At 40.9% G+C, this 16,693-nt stretch overlaps 1 protein-coding gene across 1 annotated transcript in view; it reads left to right on the top strand.

Annotated features, from left to right (window-relative positions):
• The window catches only part of PLEKHM3 (pleckstrin homology domain containing M3), a 217,514-nt gene that overhangs the window by 26,499 nt on the left and 174,322 nt on the right, over window positions 1-16,693 (top strand). The window lies entirely within an intron of this gene.

Genomic DNA, 16,693 nt, shown 5'->3' with positions numbered 1-16,693 from the left:
ACTTATTCAATCTGTATGCTGGGCAAATAACCCCAGAAGCTGGACAATATGAAGAGGAACAGGGCATCAGGATTGGAGGAAGACTCATTAACAATCTGCATTATGCAGATGACACAACCTTGCTTGCTGAAAGTGAAGAGGACTTGAAGCACTTACTGATGAAGATCAAAGACCCCAGCCTTCAGTATGGATTACACGTCAACATAAAGAAAACAAAAATCTTTACAACTGGACCAATAAGCAACATCATGATAAACAGAAAAGATCGAAGTTGCCAAGGATTTCATTTTACTTGGATCCACAATCAATAGCCATGGAAGCAGCAGTCAGGAAATCAGAAGACGCATTGCATTGGGCAAATCTGCTGCAAAAGACCTCTTTAAAGTGTTGAAAAGCAAAGATGTCACCTTGAAGACTAAGGTGCGCCTGACGCAAGCCATGGTTATTTTCAGTCTCATCATATGCATGCAAAAGCTGGACAGTGAATAAGGAAGACTGAAGAAGAATTGACGTCTTTGAATTGTGGTGTTGGTGAAGAATATTGAATATACTATGGACTGCCAAAAGAACGAACAAATCTGTCTTGGAAGAAGTACAAACAGAACGCTCCTTACAAGGAAGGATGGCGAGACCACGTCTTACATACTTTGAACATGTTGTCAGGAGGGTTCAGTCCCTGGAGAAGGACATCATGCTTGGTAACGTACAGGGTTAGTGCAAAAGAGGAAGACCCTCCACGAGATGGACTGACAAAGTGGCTGCAACAATGGGCTCAAGCATAAGAACGATTTTGAGCATGGCACAGGACCAGGCCTTGTTTCGTTCTGTGGTGCATAGGGTTGCTGTGAGTTGGAACTGACTTCACAGCAAATAACAACAACAGAGGCAGGAGACAGGCAAGAGACTAGCAGGAGATGCACGGTGGGATGCCTCCGGGCACTTGGTGCCTGCGGGCACTTGGTGGACCTAGGATTGCTGACCCAGCTAGAGCTCAGCTAAAGCTGAGCACCTACAGGTTGAGGCTTACTGGCAGAGTAGGGTGCCTCTGGGTACTTATCAGCAGTGCTAAAAGAGCTTTATAACACTTGCTTGAGCAGGGCAGAGGCCAGGCCCAGGGGCCGAGGGCCAGAGAGAGACCTGCCTTCGGGCATGGCTGAGAAGAGGCTGTCCTGATCGAAGAACCGAATTGTGAGCATTCCTTAACCTGAATTGTAACCTGTTACTTCCCTAATAAACCCCATCATCATCAGTGTGGTCTGTGAGTTCTGTGTGGCAATTGCAATGAATTATTGAACCCAGCAGAGAAGTAGAGAGTGCCACGGGAGGGACAGATGGTGTCAGAATTGGTAAAAAGGGTTAGCGAGAGGAGGTATATGTGACCTCCACCTCATAGGAATCAGCCTTGGGCTGCTGATCTTGATTCTCCTTCCCCCTTGTGAAGTTAGAGGAGGTCAGATGCCTCTACCACACCCTTTTTACAGTATAGTTCACTGAGTTTGACTGAAAAGTAGTGTATAAATAGCTGATTGCTGACTTTGCCTTTCTTGGGCTGACGTATCTTTCTAGGGAGAGACCAGGAGCACATGATTTTTGAATGGATGAGGTCCAATATTATGCTCCATAATTATACAGCAGTTTTACATTTTGAAAGGCATGTTGGAACAGCTACCTAGTGAATGATCCACATGCAAAGCAATTTGATATTAGCAGTGTTATTGAATATAGGTAGCTGAGTGAGGCACCGAGAGGTTAAATGGTTTGCCGGAGGCCACCCAGCAAGAAAGAATGTGGTTGATCCAGACTTAGAACACAGCTCTAATTAGCTCCTGGTTTCCAGTTTTGTGCTGAGACAAACCACACTACCCTCACACACTGATTTATTTTGTTCACTTTGTCAGAGGAAGGTACCCTTCATTTTTTGGCCTGCCTGAATATGTTGTTATATTTTTAATTTATGTATTTATTTATTTCAAAACCAAATGAGCAAGCTAGTAAGAAGCACTTATTTCTAGAGACTAAACTTGGCATCAGACCCTTGCAGTGTAGTGAATTCAGAGGCTGTACAGCCCGAGGGAAAAGGTGAAATTCCAGAAAGAGTAAGATTGGAAAATGGAGCCCAAGAGGAAAGGATGAAGACACAGAGATGGTATAGCTAAATTAGGGCATGCCAAAAAAACCAAACCTGTTGTCTGCCGTTAAGTCAATTCCAACTCAGAGTGACCCTATAGGACAGAGTAGAACTGCCCCATAGGGTTTCCAAGGCTGTAAATTTTTACAGAAGCACGGAGCACTGATGGGTTAGAACCACCGATCTTTCGGTTAGCAGCTGAGCGCTTAACCACTGTGCCACTAGGGCTCCTAAGTTAAAGCATGTTGTGGTCGTCTTTAGGTGCTGTCCAGTCGGTTCTGACTCATAGTGAGCCTATGTACAACAGAATGAAACACTGCCCAGTCCTGCGTCATCCTCACAATTGTTGCTATCTTTGAACCCATTGTTGCAGCCACTGTGTCAATCCATCTTATCAAGGGTCTTACTCTTTTTTGCTGATTCTCTACTTTAGTGAGCATGATCTCCTTCTCCAGATACTGGTCCCTCATGATAACATGTCCGAAGTATGTGAGACGAAGTCTCGTTATCCTTGCTTTCAAGGAGCACCCTGGCCTGTACTTTTTGCAAGACAGACTTGTTCCTTCTTCTGGCAGTTCATAGTATATTCAATATTATTTGCCAACAGCGTAATTCAAAGACATCAGTTCTTCTTAGGTCTTCCTTATTTATAGTCCAGCTTTAGCACACATATGAAGCGATTGAAAATATCATGGCTTGGATCAGGTGCATCTTCATTCCTCCAAGTAATATCTTTGCTTTTCAACACTTTACAGAGGTCTTTCACAGCAGATTTGCCCAGTGCAATACTTCATTTGATTTCTTGATGGCTGCTTCCATGGGCATTGATTGTGGATCCAAGCAAAATGAAATCCTCGGCAACTTCACATTTTCTCCGTTTATCATGATGTTGTTTATTGGTCCAGTTGTGAGGATTTTTGTTTTCTTTATGTTAAGGTGTAATCCACACTGAAGGCTGTATTCTTTGATCTTCATCAGTAAGTGCTTCAAGTCTTCTTTGCTTTCAGCAAGCAAGGTTGTGTCATCTGCATATCACAGATTGTTAATGAGTCTTCTACCAATCCTGATGGCATGTTCTTCTTCATATAGTCCAGCTTCTCGAATTATTTGCTCAGCGTATAGATTGAAGGAAACCCTGGTGGCATAATGGTTAAGAGATACGGATGCTAATCAAAAGGTCACCAGTTCGAACCTACCAGGTGCTCCTTGGAAACTCTATGGGGCAGTTCTACTCTGTCCTATAGGGTCACTATGAGTCAGAGTCGACATGATGGCAACGGGTTTGGTTTCTTTTTTTATACAGATTGAAAAGTACGGTGAAAGGGTACAACGCTGATGCATACCTTTCCTGATTTTGAACCATGCAGTATTCCCTTGTTCTGTTCGAACGACTGCTTCTTGGTCTATGTACAGGTTCTGTATGAACAGAATTAAGTGTTCTGGAATTCCCATTCTTCACAATGTTATCCAAAATATGCTATGATCCACATAGTCGAATGCCTTTCCATAGTCCATAAAACACTAATAAACATCTTTCTGGTATTCTCTACATTCAACCAAGATCCTTCTGACATCAGCAATGATACCCTCTTCTGAATCCAGGCTGAATTTCTGGCAGTTCCCTGTCGGTGTACTGCTGCAACTGTTTTTTGAATGATCTTTAGCAAAATTTTACTTGCGTGTGATATTAATGATATTGTTTGATAACTTCTACATTCTGTTAGATCGCCTTTCTTTAGAATGGGTGCAAATTTGGATGTCTTCCAGTCAGCTGGCCAGGTAGCTGTCTTCCAAATTGCTTGGCATAGACAAGTGAGCACATTCCAAGCTGCATGTGTTTATTGAAACATTTCAAATGGTATTCCATCAATTCCTGGAGCCTCATTTTTCGCCAATGCCTTCAAAGCAGTTTGGACTTCTTCCTTCAATATTGTTGGTTCTTGATCATATGCTACCTCCTGAAATAGTTGAATGTCAACCAATTCTTTTTGGTACAGTGATTCTGGGTATTTCTGCCATCTTTTTTTGATGCTTCCTACGGCGTTCAATGTTTTGCACATAGGATCCCTCACTATTGCAACTCAAGGCTTGAGTTTTTTTCTGTAGTTCTTTCAGCTTGAGAGATGCTGAGCATGTTCTTCCCTTTTGGTTTTCCAACTCCAGGTCTTTGCACATTTCGTTGTAATACTTTACTTTGTCTTCTCTTGCTGGCCTTTGAAATCTACTCTTCAGCTCTTTTACTTCATCGCTTCTTCCATTTGCTTTTGCTACTCTATGTTCAAGAGCAAGTTTCAGGGTCTCTTTTGACATCTGTTTTGGTCTTTTCTTTCTTTCCTGTCTTTTTAATGACCTTTTGCTTTTTCATGTATGATGTCCTTGGGGTTATTCCGTAGGTCACCTGGTCTTCGGTCATTAGTGTTCAATGCGTCAAATCTATTCTTGAGATGGTCTCCAGATTTAGGTGGAATATACTGAAAGTCGTATTTTTGATCTCGTGGACTTGTTTTAATTTTCTTCAACTTCAGCTTGAACTTGCATATGAGCAATTGATGGTCTGTTCTGCAGTTGGTCCCTGGCCTCATTTTGACTATGATATTGAGCTTTTCCATCATCTCTTTACACAGATGTTATCAATTTGATTCCTCTGTTTTTAATCTGGTGAGGTCCATGTCTAGAGTTGCTGTTTATGTTGTGGAAAAAAGGCATTTCCGATGAATAAGTCATTGGTCTTGCAAAATTCTATCGTGCGATCTCTGGCCTCAATTCTATCACCAAGGCCATGTTTTCCAACTACAGGCCCTTTCTTTCAGACTTTCACGTTCCAATCACCAGTAATTATCAGTACATCTCGATTGTAAGTTTGATCAATTTCAGACCACAGGACTTAGTAAAAATCTTCAATTTCTTTATCTTTGGCATTAGTGCTTGGTGTGTAAGTTTGAATAATAGTCATATTAACTGGTCTTCCTTGTAGGCATATTGGTATTATCCTATCACTGACATCGTTGTACTCAAGGATAGATCTTGAAATGTTCTTTTTCACAATATATGCAATGTCATTCCTCTTTAATTTATCATTCCTGACATAGTAGACCATATTATTGTCTGATCAAAATGGCCAGTACCTGTCCATTTCAGCTCACCAATGCCTAGGATATCTATCTTTATGAGGTCCATTTCATTTTTGACAACTTCCAATTTTCCTACATTCATACTTCGCAAATTCTGTGTTGCAGTTATTAATGGATGTTTGCAGCTGTTTCTTCTCCTTTTGAGTTGTGCCACATCAGCAAATGAAGGTCCCGAAAGCTTTACTTCATCTACGTCATTAAGGCATTAAGGTTGCAGATGACATAGCTTCCAGGAGGCAGCTCTTCCCCAGTTGTATTTTGAGTGCCTTCCAACCTGAAGAGCTCATCTTCCGGCACTATATCAGACAATGTTCCACTGCTATTTTATAAAGTTTTCACTGCCAATTTTTTCAGAAGTAGATTGCCAGGACCTTCTTCCTAGTCAGTCTTAGTCTGGAAGCTCCAGTGAAACCTGTCTACCATGGATGTTGCTGCTGATATTTGAAATAATGGTGGCATAGCTTCCAGCATCACTGCAACACGCAAGCCACCACAATATGACAGTCTGTCAGATGCGTGGTGAAAATTAGTGCATAAGAGGGTGAATAAGGCACTTCCCCTGCCATCAAGTAGTTCAGAGTGTAGAGTGGAATCAGGAGAGATTATCCATTTATTTCCGTACAATGTAGGAAGCCTAGGGTGTTATGGGAAACTGAACAATTATGAGGCCTCCTGAACTTGGAGGAAAAAAAAAAAAATGGAAGAGTAAACAACAAGGTGGTTGTTGGTTAAGAACTACAAGTTGGAGAGGTGGAGAGGTAGTGAAAGGCCATGACTGTTATGAAAAGGAGTAGTACCTTATTCACTTAACACATATCTGGTCGGTGCTTTTTTGTGTGCCAGAGATTATTCTAAGCACTTGGTATATATCAGTGAACCAAGCAGGCATAAATACTGCCCTCATGAAGCTTACATTTTAGTGGGGAGGGAGAAACACTAAACATTAAATAAATAAATAAATAACGCAGTGTGCCAGATGGTAGGTGCTTAAGGAAAATACGGTACTTCAAGCCAGGTGATCACAGTTAACATTAACAGTGCTAAGTCATGTTGATAGTATGTACCTTTGATTTGATGTGATGAGAATGGCACTTCACCTCTGAGGCACTCTTGCTAAAAACCCACAACCCCATTCTAATCATGAAAAAAAATCATACAAATCCCAACTGAGGGACATTCTATAAAATACCTGACCAGTACTCCTCAAAACTGTCAAGGTCATCAAAAACAAGTAAAGTCTGAGAATGTTTCACAGCCAAGAAGAGCCTAAAGAGACATTACAACTAAATGTAATATGGTATCCTGAATGGAATCCTCGAACAGAAAAAGGACATTAGGGAAAAACTGTGGAAATCTGAATAAAATATGGAATTCAGCTAATAATACTATATCAATATTGATTCACTCATGTGACCAATGTACCATACTAATGTAAGATGTTTCATTGATGAGACTGGGTATAGGGTATATGGGAACTGTCTGTACTATGGTTGCAATAATTCTATAAATGTAAAACTTCTAAAATTTAAAAATTATTAGAAAATCAAAAAGAGTAGGGTAAGGGGATCAGAAGTCCAGAGAAGAAACGTGTATTATAATTTTAAGTAGGGTAGTCAGGGTAGGCCTCATTGAGATGAACAAAGACTTAAAGAGGAAGTTGGCCATATGGGTGTCTGAGCAAACAGTCAATTCAAAGGCACTGAGTTGAGAACATGTCTGCATGTTTGAGAACTGGCAAGGAGACCAGTGTGACCATAGTGAGGGGCAGCGGGTATGTATGAAGTTGGAGATGAAAGATGAGGGGCCATATGAGGTAGGGGCTTTTAGGCTGTTGTTGGTCATGTATTGTGTGCCAGGAACCATGCCATATATTCTCTTAATTCTCCCAACTATCCTAGGAGGGAAGTATTATTAAAATGCTGGTTTTGCAAATGAGGAAACTGAGATTAGAGAAGTTAAGTGACTTACCGGATGGCCCATTGCTGGTAATCGGTGGAGCTGTAATTCTTTCCTTCTCTCTGAGCCGCAGTGTCTTCCCTGTTGCCCTCTGCCTTCACTCATGAGAAGCTTACACTATGTCTTCTATGCCAGGTGTCAGCAAACTATAGCCCATGGGCCAAGCCAAATCTGGCCCGCTTCCTGTTTTTGTAAATTGTTTTATTGGAACACAGTCATGCCCAGTCATTTATTGGCTGCTTTCCCCACTACAGCAGCAGTGGGGAATTTTGAATAGTTGTGAAAGAGACCATATGACCTGCAAAGCCCTTTACAGAAAATGTTTGCTGACCCCTCTTCTTGGGTAGGCCCTGAAGGGTTAAGAGAAGTGACATGGAGGCTACATTGGAGGCTGGAAAGGCAAGAGACAGGGAGATCTTCCTGGGTATTTATTGAGCTCTGTCTGAGTATATGGCCCTGTGGTGGACATAGACAAATGGGATATGGGACTTGCCCTCAAGAAGCTTATAGTCTAGCTGAGATGCTGAGAAGGAGCCATTCAGGAAATAAAAGGCAGTTTACAAAGTAGTGTTGTTTGGTGATGCTTTAGACATCCAGAAAAGGAGAGACCCCAAAAGATTGAATCTTCAGGAACAGCTTCTTAGAGGAATGGGATTTGGGATGTGGTGGATTGGATTGATGGAGGGTAGCACTGCCTTTTTTCCTATACCTTAATGAATGAATGAGTTAAGACATTGAAAGCATTTAGAGCTGTGCCTGGCATATACAGTAAGTGCTCCCCTAGAGTATAAGTTCCATGAGGGCAGAATTTGTATCTGTTTTGCTCACTGCTGTATCACCAGTGCCTAGAGCACAGTAGGTACTTCAATAAATACTTATGGAATGAATAAATAACTGCAACTCTCAATAAATTTAGCTATTACAAATACAGGCAAAGATCGGATCTCTCACACTGGTCTGTTAACTCATTTATTACTCTAAAGAGTGAATTTTTTTTTTCTTCCCCTTTTGGCTTTTGTTAAAACAACGGCTATCTTTATTTTTTATTTGTAGAGGTAGTCATTACTTGGTGAGAGGGCTGGAAGTCAGAAGTACTGACAACAAAGGAAAAAGGGAAAAATTAATACAATTTCAAATGATCCTTAAGGTAGACACTCAAAAATAATTTATTCATCTATTCAGCAAATATTTATTGAACTGCACCTGTGCTCTGGGAACCCAGGGGTGGACAAAATAGACACAGTCTCTGCCTAAGAGTGGCTGTTGACATTGAAACTTGTAATTACAAATGCAATGTGTATAACTTATAGAAGGGCAGGTGCCTTGGAAGTTTACAATAAGTACACTTAATCTAGACTGGGACACCAGAGAATTCTTCTCTTAGGAAGTGATGAGGCCTAATGATTTGTTGTTGAATGACAAACTACTCCCAAACAAATTCTTAAAACAACAATTTATTATCTCTTTGGTTCTGTGGGTTAATGAGGCTCAGCTGGGCAGTTCTTACTTGGGGTCTCTTCTGAGATTGCAGTTAGATGTTGATTGGGCTGGAGTCATGTGAAGGATCAACTGGATTGTCATCCCAGATGGCTTTTTAGCTCATGTGCCTTCATGCTCCTCCACATAGCCTCTCTCTTCAGCAGAGTAACCTGGACTTCTTATGTATCAGCTTAGGGCTCCAAGAGACAGATAAGGGCCACACCTCAGATGGGCACAGCATCACTTCTGGCACATTCTGCTGATCAAAACATCACAAATCAGGCCCAGATTCAAGAAAGCGGAAAAATAAATTCACCTGTTAATGGGGGAGTAGCAAGTTCTCATTGCAGAAATGTATGTGGGGTAAGAGCTATTGTTGTGGCCATCCTTAGAGAATACAGTCTGTCAAAGATGTTAGGTTGAGACCTGAAGGATTATTGGGCATTAGATAGGCAGAAGGATGGGAGGAGGGTGACTCCTTGAGCAGTTGGAACAGTATATGGGAAGGCCTTGAAGTCAAATAGGCAAACCTCAGTGGAGGAAATGAAAGGCCTATGTGGCTGGAGTAGAGGAGTGAAGAGGAAGAGTGGCATGAAAGCACTGGGTCATAATGAACAGTAGACGTTTTTAAAGTATGGCTAAGAAGGGTGAGTGCATATTTATATCAGAAGGCAAGGGGAATAGCTGTATAAGCCCCAAACAGAGGCAGTGGAAAGCACTAAATTGTGAAAATCAAAATGCCTAGATTGGGGGTTAAATGAGGGATATCATGAATAGAAATTATTATATGATTGGGTCTATCTTTATCATGACTCCTAACTGTAAGGAACAGAGGACCACTCAGTGTTAAAAGCAGGAGAGGTTATTGGGGGGCCATAGAGTTATCTCACAGAGCCTAAGGACAAGAGTATAGTTGGGCCTCACAAGGTACTAGATTCTGGAACAGAAACGGCATCAAGAACCAAGGTAGTTCTCATTGTGTCTCTTTCTCTCTCTGGGGTTTCATGATCTCATGAGGTGTCTGCTTCATTCTCTCTTTCCCTTTCTCTGTGTAGGAGAGAAGTGTTCTTTGCTTTTCTGAGTATGTGATCAAACATGGCTGCCCTGGTACCAGCTTTGCCTAGTTTCCCAGCTCATGAAATTAACTGAGACTAAGTAGAATCTCTGACTCCCAATTCCAAATTCCTGGGGCAGAGACTCTGATGGGCCCAGCTTGACCAATCATTTACACTGAAGAGGCAGCCGTGCATGATTTACTGCTTACTCTGCAGGGTATTGGCAATAGGCTCTCTGAGAAGTGGGTGTGAACTCGGGGCAAATTATTAACTTACTAGCTGCAGGAGCAAAGGAAAGAAAGAAAACAAAACAAACAGACAAAAAAACCTACTACTGATGGGATCATCCTCCTAAGATTGTAACTGGCAAGTAGGCAGTTGGAGGAAACTAATTTTATTCTGGTTCTACTATGTTCCAACAGCTTAATATTATTTTCTTTAATACCCACAATGTACCTGCAAAGTAGATATTATTTTCCTAATTTTACAGATGAGAAAAGTGAAACTCTTTGATCAAACAACCTCATTCATTTGTTTATTCCACAAATATGTATGTCAGGCACAGTTGTAAGCCATATCCCCTGCTTGTAGGGCTGCTATGGATCAGAATTGACTTGATGTCAACAGGGTTTATATATATATACACACACATAGATAGATAGCTTACAATCTAGACAAGAAGATTGACAGATAAAAAATTATAATATAGGCATACCTCAGAGATATTGCAGGTTCAGTTCCAAACCACTGCAATAAAGTGAGTATCACAATAAATGGAGTCACAAGAATTTTTTGGTTTCCCAGTGCATATAAAAGTTATGTTTACACTATACTGTATTCTATTAACTATGCAGTAGCATTATGTCTAAAAAAATGTACATACCTTAATTAAAAAATACTTTATTGCTAAAAAATGCTAACCATCATAAGAGCCTTCAGTGAGTCGTAATCTTTTTGCTGGTGGTAGATTTTGCCTCGATGTTGATGGCTGCTGACTGACAGGGTGGTGGTTGCTGAAGGCTGAGGTGGCTGTGGCAATTTCTTAAAATAAGACAACAATGAAGTTTGCTGCATTGATTGATTCTTCCTTTCATGTAAGATTTCTCTGTAGCATGTGATGCTGTTTGATAGCATTTTGTCCACAGTAGAACTTCTTTCAAAATTGGAGTCAGTCCTCTCAAAGCCTGCTGCTGCTTTATCAACTCTGTTTATGTAATATTCTAAATCGTTTGTTGTCATTTCTATAATGTTCACAGCATCTTCACTAGGAGTAGATTCCATCTCAAGAAATCACTTTCTTTGCTCATCCATAAGAAGCAACTCCTCATCCGTTAAAGTTTTTTCATGAGATTGCAGTAATTCAGTTACTTCTTCGAGGCTCCACTTCTAATTCTAGTTCTCTTGCTCTGTCCACCACATCTGCATTTACTTCCTCCACTGAAATCTTGAACTCCTCTAAATCATCCATGAGGGTTGGAATCAACTTCTTTCAAACTCCTGTTAATGTTGATATTTTGACCTCCTTCCATGAATCACGAATGTTCCTAATGGCATCTAGAATGGTGAATCTTTTACAGAAGGTTTTCAGTTTACTTTGCCCAGATCCATCAGAGGAATCACTATCTATGGCAGCTATAGCCTTACAAAATGTGTTTCTTAAATAATAAGACTTGAAAGTCAAAATTACTTCTTAATTTCATGGGTAGCAGAATGGCTGGTATGTTAGCAGGAATGAAAACAACATTTTTCTCCTTGTACATCTCCATCAGAGGTCTTGGGTGACCAGGTGCATTGTCAAAGAGCAGTAATATTTTGAAAGGAATCTTTTTTTCTGAGCAGTAGGTCTCAACAGTGGGCTTAAAATATTCTGTAAACCATGTTGTTAAACAGATGTGCTGCCGTCCAGGCTTTGTTGTTCCATTTATAGAGCACAGGCAGAGTAGATTTAGCATAATTCTTAAGGGCCCTAGGATTTTCAGAATGGTAAATGAATATTGGCTTCAACTTTAAGTCACCAGCTGCATTAACCCCTAACAAGAGAGTCAGCCTGTCCTTTGAAGCTTTGAAGCCAGGCATTAACTTCTCTCTAGCTATGAAAGTACTAGATGGTATCTTCTTGCAATATAAGGCTGTTTCGTCTACATTGAAAATCTGTTGTTTAGCGTAGCCACCTTCATCAATTATCTTAGCTAGATCTTCTGGATAACTTGCTGCAGCTTGCAGCTTCTACATCAGTACTTCCTGCTTCACCTTGCACTTTTCTGTTATGGAGACGACTTCTTTCCTTAAATCTTATAAACCAACCTCTGCTAGCTTCAAACTTTTCTTCTGCAGATTCCTCACCTCTCTCAGCCTTCATAGAATTGAAGAGTTAGGACCTTGCTCTAGATTAGGCTTTGGTTTAAGAGAATGTTGTGGCTGGTTTGATCTTCTATCCAGAAGACTAAAACTTTCTCCATATCAGCAACAAGGCTGTTTTGTTTTCTTATCATTCATATGTTCACTGGAGTAGCACTTCAAATTTCCTTCAAGAACTTTTCCTTTGCATTCATAACTTGACCGTTTGGCTCAAGAGCCCTAGCTTTCGGCCTGTCTCGGCTTTCAGTATGCCTTCCTCACTAAGCTTAGTCATTTCTAGGTTTTGATTTAAAGTGAGAGACGTGCAACTCTTCCTTTCACTTGAACACTTAGAGGCCATTATAGGGTTATTAATTGGCCTAATTTCAATATTGGCATGTCTCGGAATAGGGAGGCCCGAGGATAGGGAAAGGGACAGAGGAATGGCCAGTCAGTGGAGCCATCAGAGCACACACAAAATTTATTTAAGTTCACCATCTTATATGGACATGGTTCATGCTGCCCCAAAACAACCACAATGGTAACATCAAAGATCACTGATCACAGATCACTGTAACAGATATGATAATAATGAAAAAGTTTGAAATATCACGATAATTACCAAAATGTGACACAGAGACATGAAGTGAGCACATGCTGTTGGAAAAATGGCGTCATTAGACTTGCTTGACCCAGGGTTGCCACAAACCTTCAATTTGTAAAAAACGCAATATCTGCAAAGCACAATAAAGTGAAGTACAAATAAAATGAGGTATGCCTGTATTGAATGATCAAAACGATAATTGAAATGTTTACAGTATAGATGTAGCTCAGAGGAGGTCTTGGTGTGGAGTGGGGTGGGTCAGGAAAGTTCTATCCCAAATCACATAGCTGGTGAAAGACAGAATTGGGATTTGAACCAGATCTGACTGTAGTGCTCAGACCCTTCTAACTAAATTGCTCACCTTGCAATCTGTGGGAAATCATTTTATATAATAAACTTGAAAATCCTCTACTAATTAAAAAGTAATTTATTCTTCCTAACTTCTTCCTTGCCATCAGGGGAAATACCTCCTAATTTTTCTAGGCTCAACTCAAGGGTCATCTCCCTTTTGAAGACTTTCTTGACATCTTCCACACCACCAACCAACAATTGACCCCTCTCCTCTTCTTCCCCTACCAAGTCTGATTCAACCCTCTGTCAAGGCATTTGTAACAATTTTTGGACTTATTTTCTTATCTGGCTCATCATGATAGACTGTGAGCTTCTTTAGGGCAAGAACTATGTCTTGTTTATCTTTGTATCTCTTATGTCCAGTGTCTGGTGGGACCTTAATAAATGATGGGTGGATAGGTAGATGAATGATTTCCAGGTGTACTAGGTGCCACCTTTAAGCTTTCAGACATATCCTATAGTCACACCCTTGATATGATTTTAACCCCGAGGCCTTATTTTACTGGCATCATCCTGGGTTTAATCTTTGCCTATAGGTTTTAATTCACTTTAAGAGTCTTTTTCCATATGCATCTTATCTATAGATAAGAAACAGTTTTATTTTGCAACCCAGCAAGTGTTGGTCCACTCATAAACTCCCAAACCAAACACATTGCTGTTGAGTCGATTCTGACTCATAGCGACCCTGTAGGACTGAGTAGAACTGTCCCATAGGGTTTCCAGGGAGCAGCTGGTGGATTCGAACTGCTGACCTTTTGGTTGGCACCCGAACGCTTAACCACTGTGCCAGTAGGGCTCTGCCTGTAAATTGTACTTCCAACTGAACTGTTCCTTCTTTATTTTATCTCTGTCTCTCATACTTTATCATCCACAAATTAAAAAAAAAAAAATAACAAAAAACTCACTGATACTTTCAGCATTCTGCCTTGAAATCTTATTAGCCAGATCCACAAGTTCATTAGTTACATTTTCTAAAGTATTTTTCATTTGATAATTAGATATATTTTCTACATTTTGTTCAGTCTTCCCAATTGTTCTACCACTAGATAACATGGATTATTTTTTTTGAGCCTCTAATAGTTGTTCTTCTAGATTCCACTAACAGTCTCCTCACTGCTGCCTTTCCAGCTTCTACCTGCTCAGTCCCATGCCACATGGTTTAGGGTTTTGTTACAGCAGCAGCACTCCATTCCTGGTATCATTTTTTGTTTTGGTTATCTATTACTGTGTAATAAACAACTCCAAAACTTAGACTTAAAACAACAATGATTTAATACTTCTCACCATCCTGTAGATTGATAATCTGGGTTGATTCTTTTACTGGTCTCACCTGGGATCACTCATGTGCCTGCAGTCTTCTGATGGCTTGACTAAAACTAGAGGATCCAGTTGGTCTCACTCACATGTCTGGAAATTGGTGCTAGCTGTCAGCTAGAACACCTTGGTTCTCCTCCACATGGCCTCTCATCTTCCAATAGGCTAAGTGGATTTCTTTACAGTAGGGTTGTTTCAGAATTCCAAGAGAATGAGATCACCCTCTTGATGGGAGGAAGGACACCAATGCATTGCAAAGGGGTGAGATTAATTGGAGACCATTATTACAATGATCTTTCACATTCCTCATGCTGCTTTTGGTAGGAGAAGAGTTTTCAGCAGAGAATGCAAATTGATAGGCTCATGGACTATTTGTAGAACATCCACTGTGTGCTAGGCACTATTCTAGGTACTCCGGATACATCAGTGAACAATACAGAAAAGGATCCCTGCTCTCATGGAGCTTATATTTGAATGAGAGGAGATAGATAATAAATAACAAACATAATAAATCAGTAAATTTATGGTTTGGCCTTTACTCTGAGTGACACACAACCACTACAGGATTCTCAGCAGAGGAATGATATGATCTTTTTTAAAAGTCTGTGTAGAGTTTGATAGTTGATAAGTACTGTGGGAGAATAAAAAGGTAGAGCAGGATAAGGAGACCTGGAAATACTGGGGGTGAGGGTACATTATTAAATAAGGTGGTCAGGGCAAACCTCACTGACAGGGTGAAACTGAGCAATGCCTTGAAGGAGGTGAAGGAAGGAGTTAGCCAAGGGGAGATCCTTCCAGCCAGAGGCCCTCATGGGAACGTGTCTGGCATGTTTGAAGATCAGCAGGGAGCTCAGTGTGGCTGGAGCAGAATGAGCAAGAGGGGAGAGAGATGGAATCAGAGAAGTAACTGGGCCAGACCATTGAAAGGACTTCTGCTTTTACACTGAGTGAAATGCGCAGCCATTGTGGGGTTTTGAGCAGAGCAATGAAATGATACTGTAAAAGGCCTACAAAGTTTTTTGTTTTTTTTTTTAATTTGATGCCAATCTTTAAAAGCAAGGAAGGAAATCATACACAACTATGAATTTCTTTCTGACCTTAAGAAGTTGGGAGACTTCCTGATACTGGGTCCACCCTCCTACACGGCAAACATTAGCTGGGGCTCAGTAGCAGCCGCCCCTGGAATCAAGGCCTGTGCACTCCATTTCACAGTTGTCCTTACCTCTTCTTCCTGACTAACCCTCCTCCCCCTCCACCTGCCTGGCCCCTCTGGCATTTGAGTTTACAATTGCTTGTCTAGAGTAACACTGTCCAGTAGAACTTTCTATGATAACGGAAATATTTTTTCATCTGCCTCTAGCCACGTGTGGCTGTTGAGCACTTGAAATGTGGCTCGTGTGACTGAGAAACGGGATGTTTAATTTTATTTGGTTTTAATAAATTTAAATTAAATAGCCACATGTGGCTAATGCCTACCATATTGGACAGTACATGCCAGGAGCATCCCTGTCAAGGTCTGTTCTAATTTGAGGCAGCCTTGGAGATCTCGGAGAGAGTGAGTGAGTGCTCACGCGGATTAACCAGTAAGCAAAGTATGCACAGGCTTACATTAAGCAAGGTACGTATACCTTGTTTATTAGGTAAGCTGTCCCTCGCTCATGGAATTCTTTCTACGTAGGTTGAGCTGTAAGGTACAGACCTGATGTCTGGAGAGAGAAAAGGATGAAAGAAAGCCTGACACTGAGGCCGTAACTCTAGTCCAGGCCCTTCAACAGCCCTTAGGCTGGACTTGTATTCCTAGGCCAATCCTAGAAGCCTCAGGAGTTTTAAGCATGAAGTCTTCCAAGAAGAGTGAATTCTAAAGTCCAGAGTCATCATTTAAAAACAAAAAACCAGATGCCATCCAGTCATTTCTGACTCATGGCAACCCCATGTGTGTCAGAGTAGAACTGTGCTCCACAGGGTTTTTAATGGATGATTTTTCACAAGTAGCTCTCCAGGCCTGACTTTTGAGGTGCCTCTGGAGGGACTCAAACCTCCAGCCTTCTAGTTAGCAGCAGAGTGCGTTAACTGTTCACACCACCCAGGGACTCCAGAGTCATCATTAGGCATTATATATTCTAAAGCTAAGAAGTGCCAGCACAATAATATTCAGATTTAATAAAAGGGCAGACTCTCTCTCTCTCTACTTTCCCTTTGCACCTTGAGGTGCAACAAATCATCATCGCTTTCAAGGTTTGTGAAAGAACTCATGCATGTATGGCTTTCAAACTGATAATTATATAGGTCTGGTCACAGAATTCCTAGTCTCTTTTGATTACTATTTTAGGTTAACATA

This window comes from Trichechus manatus, unplaced genomic scaffold, assembly GCF_000243295.1.
Source record: "Trichechus manatus latirostris isolate Lorelei unplaced genomic scaffold, TriManLat1.0 scaffold00056, whole genome shotgun sequence".
Classification (NCBI taxonomy): domain Eukaryota; kingdom Metazoa; phylum Chordata; class Mammalia; order Sirenia; family Trichechidae; genus Trichechus; species Trichechus manatus.
The sequence above is the reverse complement of the archived record's forward strand: the minus strand, read 5'-3'. Positions and strand labels throughout refer to the sequence as shown.